Genomic DNA, 9439 nt, shown 5'->3' with positions numbered 1-9439 from the left:
TACTGCAGCAGAAAATGCTCCCACTCTTCCAGCTAACACAGAGATCTTTTTTCATTGTTTATGAGGAGTGAAAGGAAAATCAAGAAACTTTGTCCAGAATCCATTTTCAAGTCTTCCCGCCCCACTCCACCCTACCCTCAATTGTCCCCAGCTGACTGTACATTCAATGTGATGTTTGGCTCCTACTAAAAATAATCACTGTTTTGCTTTGTTTTATGACTCCCACAATCTCTCGCCCATCCTTTATAAAAGGTCTGCGTTCTGTGTTTGGCCTTTGCTGGTGTCCTGGCACTCTGTCCCTGTGCTTTACCGTGTCCCTTGTTCCAGGGATGGGCAGGACACAGCTTCTCTAAGAGCCACTTTGATGCTGGAGACAACAGAGACGAAGAGCAGGAGCCCCTTCACTCCACAGCCCTCTCTCAGTCGTTTTCTCCTTTCCACGTCTGTGGTCTATTCAGACCCAACAATGTGCTTATCACAAGGCCGGGAACAGGGATTTCCTTTGGGATAGTTTTCTCAGGCTAACCATGACTTGGACATTCTCAGAGAGCTCAGAAACGTCTTCCTGGATCACAGATCCATCTATGGAAACTCTGTGGTCAGGGTAGACAGGCAAAGCCAGACATGTTTTTATTATACTGTCTTGTGTAAGGGTTAGAGATAAGGACTCAAAGGGAAAAATAACAGCTATGGTTAAATGGGGGAGATTTCTGGATGATTCTACTAGGAAAAAAATGATTAACAAGAAGAAAGGCCCAAGAAAAACACTGGGCCAAGCACTGGGGGGTGTGGGGTGCATAGAAAGATGGTCACTGTGGGAATCCAGGAAGTGGGGAGCTTGTCTTAGGAAAGGAAGCAAGACTTTCTATGGTTGAAAGTGCCTAGCCAGCTCTAACCTTAATCAACAATGGCTTCTGACCTTTAGTGCTCATGGGAACCCTCAGCCCCCATCAAAGATCTGTTAGGGGTTGGAGATGTAGCTCAGGAGCGCGTATAGCATACATGAGGTCCTCTGTTCAAACATGGGAGAGAGGTCGTGTCTGTTAGGAGCTAAGTCACTACGGTTAAGCAGGAAGACACAGCAATCAAACTACTGTAAACCAAACTCCAGTCAGAGAGCCATGGGCAAGCACAGGCCGGACCTACCCTGTACTGTGTCTCACACCCTCGCTTCCCTGACCACACATCCCAAGGGAGCTCCTTCCCCTGGCCCCAGGAATCCAAAGCCATGGAGAGAACCTGAGACCCTGTAACATGAAGAAGTACAGAAAGGGTTGTCTGGGGCTAAGGGGTGACTTTTAAATCCATTGTAGATGTCTATTTAATTTTTAATTAGTAACAAATTTTAGCTTTTCTGTGTAATACATAAAATGCTCTTATTGTAAGCAATTCCAAGTAAGGATAAAGACAATATTGCCACTGACCCTTCCCTTCAATGTCACATAAACTCTATGTGTGGAGTTTGATTCCCTCAGAATCTGTGGAGTTTTCACAAAGAAAGGAAAATCTGTGTCTGCCAGATACTGGGAGGAACCAGCTCACTCTTAGGAAAGGCACCAAACTCTCACTCACACCGAGTAAGTCCCTCTTGTTAGCTAATTATGTTCTGAAAGAAGCCCACCCTCCATCATGCAGAGGCTGTCAAAACACAGGTGGTGTTTTCGTTGCTTGGTTTGTGTTGTGTGGTTTGGGGGTAGCAGTCGGAACAAGGTTATCAATGTACATGTTCCCTGAGGCATTGTGCTTGGGCTTTTAATATCCATGTAGTTTCTCCCTGAGAAAATATGTGAACCACTAGGAGTGGGGAGGTACAGGGAAAGTAAGGAGTTGGGGAGTCAAGAACTAGGTGAAAACAGACAAAAGGCCTGTGGAAGTAACAAGACTCAGCCCCAAGAGACAGGCCATAGCCACTCTGTGAATTTCCCAGGAGTTCTCTCTAAGAGTCTTTCAGGGAAAGTTATGGCAAATAGGACGGAGCCAGGAAGTGGCTGGTTATCAGTATTCCTCCCAAGCTCTAACCTAATTACAGGGAGATTGTTTTGGCCATGGGCAGTCATTTCAGGTTTTGTTTTCCTGCCTGCCTCACCCACCTCCACCTGTCTTCTTAGAGGCTCCAGTCAAGGTTATTGCAAAAGCACAGAGCACTGTGTAACACCAATGCAGGCAAATTAACCTTTGGGGACGGGACCATGCTCACGGTGAAGCCGAGTAAGTTGCCTTCTTCTTAGCCTGGGCCTTTAGGGGAAATCAATCAAGTCATTAGTTTGAAAAATGCTTTAATCTCATGCATCTGCTTGGGATCTTTATTAATATTCTTTCCTCAGGCCAAAAAAGAACTGTTTCTCTCCCCTGCTTTAAAATGAGGTGGGAATGGAGCGGGGGCACAGAATAAAGATATAAACAATATTTAAGCCACTGAGGACATTAGGAGGGAGCTCTAGCGAACCCAGTACCCCACCACTTTTGACTAGACTTTTTAGCAGGCTCCCTGGGCCTGTGGGATGCACTTTGGTTCTGTCTAATGGTCAAGAGAAGAAAAGTACTCAGACTTCTTCTCTCTGTAATCATAAGAGCATAAGGTGCAGCTGATACTGCAAGAAGGGAGCACATTAGTGCTAAAACCTTCATAATAGGTTTTTGAACAGTGGAAATGAGCAGTCAGGAGTCATAGCCAGAGCGCTTTCTCCAGAGGATTTTTGAAAGGAGATAGATACCTCCTATCAGGGGTGAGGGAAGTGCAGTTCTGCCTCCAGGCCTTTGGAGGAATGAGAGAATCTTTTGAAGCTTTCTGTAGCCTCCAGAGCCTCTCTCTGTGAAAATACAAGACTGATTAATGCAGAGTTCCAGCCTTCAGGATGTGTACATGGCTTACTGGGCTAAGTCTTAGAACCATGGCTTGCTTGCTTCCCAAACTCCCTTTGTTCTCAAGACTCAAAAGGGATGGCTTTTGTATTCTAAAGCCAGAGCCGCAGGTTCCAGTCCTGAGTCTCTTGTGGTGCTGAGATGCCCTGGGGGCACAGAGAGGAAGCACTAGTGAGTTTTTGCTGAGCACAGAAGCACTGTGCAAATAACTATGGCGAGCGACTGACCTTCGGTCTTGGCACCAGATTAGCTGTGTATCCCCGTAAGTACGCCTAAGTGACAAGACACAATGAGTGCGGTGCTGGCATGGGGGTCAGCTGGAGGGACCTGAGGCCAGAGGTCCACTGTGATCTCAGGAGGGGCTGAAGGACAAGCCCATGAGGACAGAGTAGGAGAGTTTGCTAATTGGAGGTGTGGGGAATTCAAGCTGTGGCTCCCACTGGAGGATTTGCAGTGGAGGTTCCCTTCTCCCCGTGCTTTGTGAGGGAGAAACCTGAGCTGGGTTTTGATGCTGAGACAAGCACTGCGCAGAAGGACAGTGTCTTTTCTGCCTTTAGGACAGGGACAAGGCTGTTTGTGACGCCAAGTAAGCGGCAAATAATTTGAATTATGCACTGAGTAAATTTAGCTCCAAAAACACAATCTATTTCCCAGGGGCAAGGGAACTCCTTGAATCAAAAGTACCTGGGCAGATGAACAAAGGCCCAGTATCTTCTCACCTTCTTCATCCGTGGAGGAGCAAGGGTGGAAGGGGAAGAATAGCACAAGGACTTCATAAGACCCTAGTTCTGGAGTTTGTCCACACTGCCACACTTCCAGTGAACAAACTGTCTCATGGCAGGGTCTTGCTCGGCAGTAAATTCCAGCATAATTATCCCCACTTGGTAGATTTAAAAACTGAGACAAAGAGTTTGGTGATTGGCATTGCTCCAACAAGGACAGAACAGGCATTGAGACAGGCTTGCCACTGGACTCCAGAACCCAAATCCCAGGCTCTTTCAAAGAGCTGAGACGGGTGGTGGCCGCACCCCAGTGGCACTGAGGAAGGGGTTTGGGGTCAGATAAGCTCTGAGAGGCAAGGGTTTCATCATCACAGAATGTCAAAGTCACGCAGGCTTTATGAACCCCACGGTGCCTCTCTCTGGCTGTACTGCACAGAGTATGCCTCAAAGTCTTGAAAGCAGAGAAATTAAAAGAGAAGAAGAAAATGTCTCTCGCTTCATGCAGCCCCCTCATCTTGTAGCAAGACTGTTTCCCCATGAGCCAATTGTCTTCATTTAGCAGCTCTTCTCTGGGGAAGCCATTTTGCAGAAGTGTTTGTCACAGTGTGACAACTACCAGTTTGGGGAAATTGCAGTTTGGAACGGGAACCCAGGTTATGGTTACCCCAGGTAAGCCCAGTTGCATGGAGCCTTGGCGTCCCTTCTTCTTAACCTTTGTGTGACACTCATTTCCCAGTAAGCCTTTGAGAAACATGTTGGGAAGGAAGCCATTTCCCCCAAACAACAATATCCAGAGCCATTAAGCAATAATGAGACAGCATTTTCAGCATTAAATAGAAACATTTTTGGATAAATAAGACTCTGCATTATTGTCTATCAGGCTCCTGCGTGTGAGCGCTCTTATTCTCCCTCAGAAGAAGTTACAATAAGAAGCGCTGCCGTGATTCCTGCTGCAGCGTGGGAGCAATAGGCTGTGGTTTTGGGGGTGGAGGATTAGAAATGTGTTCAGGCAGATTGGACGTGTTTTTGACAGGGTATGTAACACAGTGTGAATTATAACCAGGGAGGAAAGCTTATCTTTGGACTGGGAACCAAGTTATCTATCAAGCCCAGTAAGTATAAAATTATATCCTTGGATTAAGCAATGTCTATGGATTAAGGGCTGGTTTTGAGTCAATTATACACTATATAAAGAATGCCTACTGAGGGAGAACGGGTGTCAAAGAGGAGGCCAGAAGTCTCCTTGCTTAGGATCTGGCAGCTCAGTGCAAAATGAGCCATGGAGAAATCACTCTGGGAATTGCTCCCAGAATATATGCGTCAGGACTAAGGATACATGACTGATTGCCATGGGCTTTGGCTAGGATCGTAGCCCCTGGATTTGTGCAGTAATCAGTGATAAGATTTCTAATTCCTTAATGAGCTCTCTGAGGCACTATTCACTTTGAAGTTACGTCCCTGTATAGAATGAATCTTTTGTAAATAATTATCACTGACCAAAGTAAGAGATGAGTCTCTGTCAAATCTGAAAAGTCACATTGGAAAAAAGCGTATCCTTGAGTCCTGAAGGACACTCCCCCATGCCTGGAACATTAGCCAAAAGTCCATATGATGCAGACTCGATGAGCAGATTCTGAGACCATCCTTTCAGATTCTCACCATTTATAAGAAAATTGAGCCCACTGATCAACCTGAGACAGCCGTTCTCCGGCTGAACTGAGACTGGACCTTAAGTCTGGGGCCGGAATTCTGAGAAATTCACAGGACTCGTCTAACAGATGGCCTCATGCACCAACCCTGTGTCAGGTTCATGCTAATGCCAGGGATCCAGGAGGATCCAGAACTAATATGATAATGGCTTCACAGAACCCTCTGCTGGACATGGGTCCCATTGTTTTCTCCCATCGATCCAATGCACACTGCGACCTCTTCTGGGAATGGTCCTTGTCTGCTAGTCTTACTTACCTTAGGAAAGTAATGCCTGTTGAAGTTTTCAAGATCATTAGCAGATAAAAATCAACACAGATATGGGACTGAAAATAAAATGCCTCAAATTAAAATTAAAAACTGGCAATATTCTTGTAATTTGATCTTAATGAAATTATTTTATTATGAAAGTGGAGCCAAGTTAACTTGACGCCAGCTCCATGTCCACCACAATTAGGTTCTACAGACTCGGGCTGAGGATGAGAATTAGGGCAGTTTTCTTGAAGCGTATCTTCTTGGTGCCCTCAGTGGAGATTTTCTCTGTTCTGACATTGTGAGTTTCTTTAAATGCAAAAGTCTGCACGCTGGTTTGACATCTAAAATCAAAGAGCATTTACCTTTACCGTATAGAGTTTAGGAACACATATTTGATACTCAGAACTCTGTGGTGAAAAAAAAAAAAAAAAGGAAATCAAAGATTCCCCTAGAGGGATCAAATTCCTATGGAATTTCTAATTCCATAATTAGAAAGACAAAGGAGGACTCATTTAGAGTTTGTAGATTAGGGATTTGGTTGCCCCAGAACAGCCTAGATTGAAGGATGCAGGCCTTCTCTGAAGGAACTCTGCACTGTACTCTGACCTCTCTGGTGAGGTTTTTGTGTTTGGGTAAATCACAGTGCAACTTCTGGCAGCTGGCAACTCACCTTTGGATCTGGAACCCAGCTGACAGTTATACCTGGTAGGCCACTACGGTTAATTCTTATTTACACTAACTAATTAGAAAATAAATGTGTATAAATTATTTTGAGAGTCTGGGATTGAGAATGAGAAAGAGCCACCAGCAACGTGTACTGGGAAGGGTAAAATAGAAGAGAGTCGGTCACCAAAGACCACGTAGAGAAAGAGTAGCTTGACCAGGATTCCACAGACGGGAGGGGCGCACAAGCCTGCAGTCCCAGGAGCCTTGCTGAACCAGGCCTGCAGCCCCGCAGGGGAGCTCCCACCCCCACTGTGGTCCCACTAGAACCAAACCAAATGCTACAAGGTGACTTTACCCAAAACTGTCTAAGTCTTAACAACTTCACCCAGTTAGGCAACTACATTTCTAGCTTAGAAATTCCAGCTTATGCCACACAAGTCCTTAAACACACTGGTGCCTGCTTAAGATATTTAAATTCAGCCCCGTTTTCCATAGTTCTCAGGTGCCCTGCCGGCAAAGCATTCCTGTAGCACAGGCTTATCACTTTCACAAGTCAGAGCAAGCAAGCCCCGGCCCTCACAGCTACATAAGTCATATAATTCCTTGGCTTAGGCTGAAGTCGCCTCTACTTTATTTCTCATAACTGTGTTCATTTGTTGAGATCTGTTTAAATTCAGACAGTGTGGGTGTGCAACTCTTGGCACTGGGGGTTTCCTGAAATTGTCAGTAAATATTTTCCCATAAATGTTTCTTCTGGACTAGCAAAGGACAGCCACCCCCGCAGCCTCTTTTCTCTTTCTCTCTTTTTTCCTGAAGGGAAATCTGCAAGTAGAAAGCAAAAATAAAACTGAAATGTAGAGTTTTTCCGTGCAGGTTGAAAAGGATGTCGGTGTCGATGTCAAGGTGCACTTGGTTGTATAAAGTGGGTATGCTGTCGACAGGATCACGTGGTCTTGTTAGAAGACCCCTCCAGCTTCCAGGGCTCAGGATGCCCTGAAGAGAAGCGCAGGGGCACCTGCCCAGTACCATCCAGACCCAGGGTTAAGGGTGAGGCTTCAGCTAGCCCCAGACCTCAGGTGGAAGAACTTTTCTCACAGTCAAGTCCACCTAGGGGAGTTTTCTCTTACGATTAGGAAGGCGAGGAGTAGAGAGCATTTACTCCCAGCATTCTTGTCTTGAGCGTTATGAGCATAGAGTACGGGGACATAGGAATGGACCCAAGCAGAAAACTAGAGAAAAGAAATCGATAAACACTGGGGAGAATCAGTTGTCCTTATCTCGCCTGTCTCTGATAACGAATGTGTCTTCCCGGCTCATTCCTCACTGCTCGCGACTCTCGCTGGACTGCAGAGAACAGGCGCGCTTCCTGCAGTCGGCACACAGCTTGGTTAGTCGCGTTTCTATATGGAGCCTCCCTTTGAAGAAGAGGGCTTTTTGTAATAGCACTGAACATTGTGTGTCTAGTTACAATGCATTTTACTTCGGATCTGGCACCAAACTCAGTGTTAAACCAAGTAAGTTATACTTACCCACCCATTATTCTCAATTCTCCCTCTCCGTCTATATTTGCTTAGAATTCTTTCCGTTTTGGGTCCTCGCCCAATGTTTTATTTTAGCGCTCTGTGTCTCTATATCTCTTGAGCAGATATAGAGTAAACAAATCCCATGATTCCATAAACATTCTGAAAGAGACAAGGAGGCTCTTGACATCCTTCATAAGGGAAATTCCCAATGTAAGGAAAACTACTGTTTCTACTAATTAACACATACAAAAAACTGAATATAATTTAAAGTACCTCTGAGTATCCAGGATTTCATAAGGCATATTGAGATATATTCATGAGACATATAAGGCAGATATGACATATTTTATGCATTCATAAAAGATCCCATAACTAACATTTATTGTGCCTTTTCTGTATACAAAACCCTGGGAAATGCCTGTTGCAGCTTATCTCAATTCACCCCCTTGATGACCCCCTGGGGCGGATGTTATCCCAATTTCAGGGGTAAAGTTGAAACAGTTATCACATGATAGAGAGGAAATGCAGGGCCAAGCTAGAGCAGCGGGCAGGCCTGCACGTCCCCACACCTAACTCTCATAACCAGGGTCTTGCTGAGGTTTGGACCCAGTGAAGTAGCCTATGGCTCTGATAACTACAAGTTCATGTTGGGACAGGAATTGCAATGACTATAAGATCAGTAAGTGAGATGCAAAAATCCAGAATGCTTTGCAAGAAAATGGTGGATACATGCATGAGCAATTTCACTTGGGAAGTAAGGTTAGTGACCAATTAATAAATTCAAAATGCATTTTTCCTTTGGGTTAGAACCCTAGATTTTCTGCCACTCTTTCCTCCCTCACCACTTCTTTCTTGGCAGATGGACTTCCTTTTTAGGGAAGCCCTTACAGTGATGTATTTGTTGAGGACAAAGTCCTCAAAAGGTCAGGTGGAAACAGAAAGACTGTCTCCAGGGCACACTGAGACTCTTAGAAAATGGCTTTTTCAGTATTTGAAGAACTGTTATGGAGATGAGGAAAGGCTTAATCCCAAAGGCAAAATCAAAAGCAGTAGATGAAAATGTATCCCAGCTTTCCCTGAAAGCTTCTGAATAGGTGGAGCTGCTGTGTGCAGGCAGGCTACTCTGTGAAGTCTGGAGATATCCCTGTGAGATCTTCACCCTGGGTCCTCAGAGCCAATGCACAGGACATTGTGGAAGGGATTTCTGTGACATATTAGATGCTGGACTCCATCAGCTCTGACAGTCTGTCAGCTCTAAATGCTAAGATCCCTGTGACTCTTGCATGGAAACAAAAAGGGTGAGCTAAACCTGCTCCTTCTATTTTTAATATTTTGATAGCCAAGAAATGGGCCATCATAATGATCACAAGTTGAAGCCTACAGAGATTTTTTCATTTAAAAGATAAGGAAGTATGATTTCTCAGTGCAGTAAATGGGGAAAAAAGAGGTACCAGAGATGAAAAAGAAAGAGAAAAGGAATACCTCGAAGGAAGATCAAAGGTTGAATGAGGGAAGAGGGGGTGATTTTGCAGAGGACAGATCTGATCTGCCATAGTTTTTCCAAGTTCAGCTTTGGAATAGGATCCAAGCATAATGTCAGTCCTAGTAACTGAGCAGCCTTTAGACTGGGGAATAGGACCAGGGGATGAAGGTCCTTCCAATTTAAACACTCTCAAAAGGCTGTGTAATTGCTTCCTGATAGGC

Source organism: Myodes glareolus, chromosome 12, assembly GCF_982192425.1.
Source record: "Myodes glareolus chromosome 12, mMyoGla1.1, whole genome shotgun sequence".
Taxonomy (NCBI): domain Eukaryota; kingdom Metazoa; phylum Chordata; class Mammalia; order Rodentia; family Cricetidae; genus Myodes; species Myodes glareolus.
Note: the sequence above shows the minus strand (reverse complement) of the source record.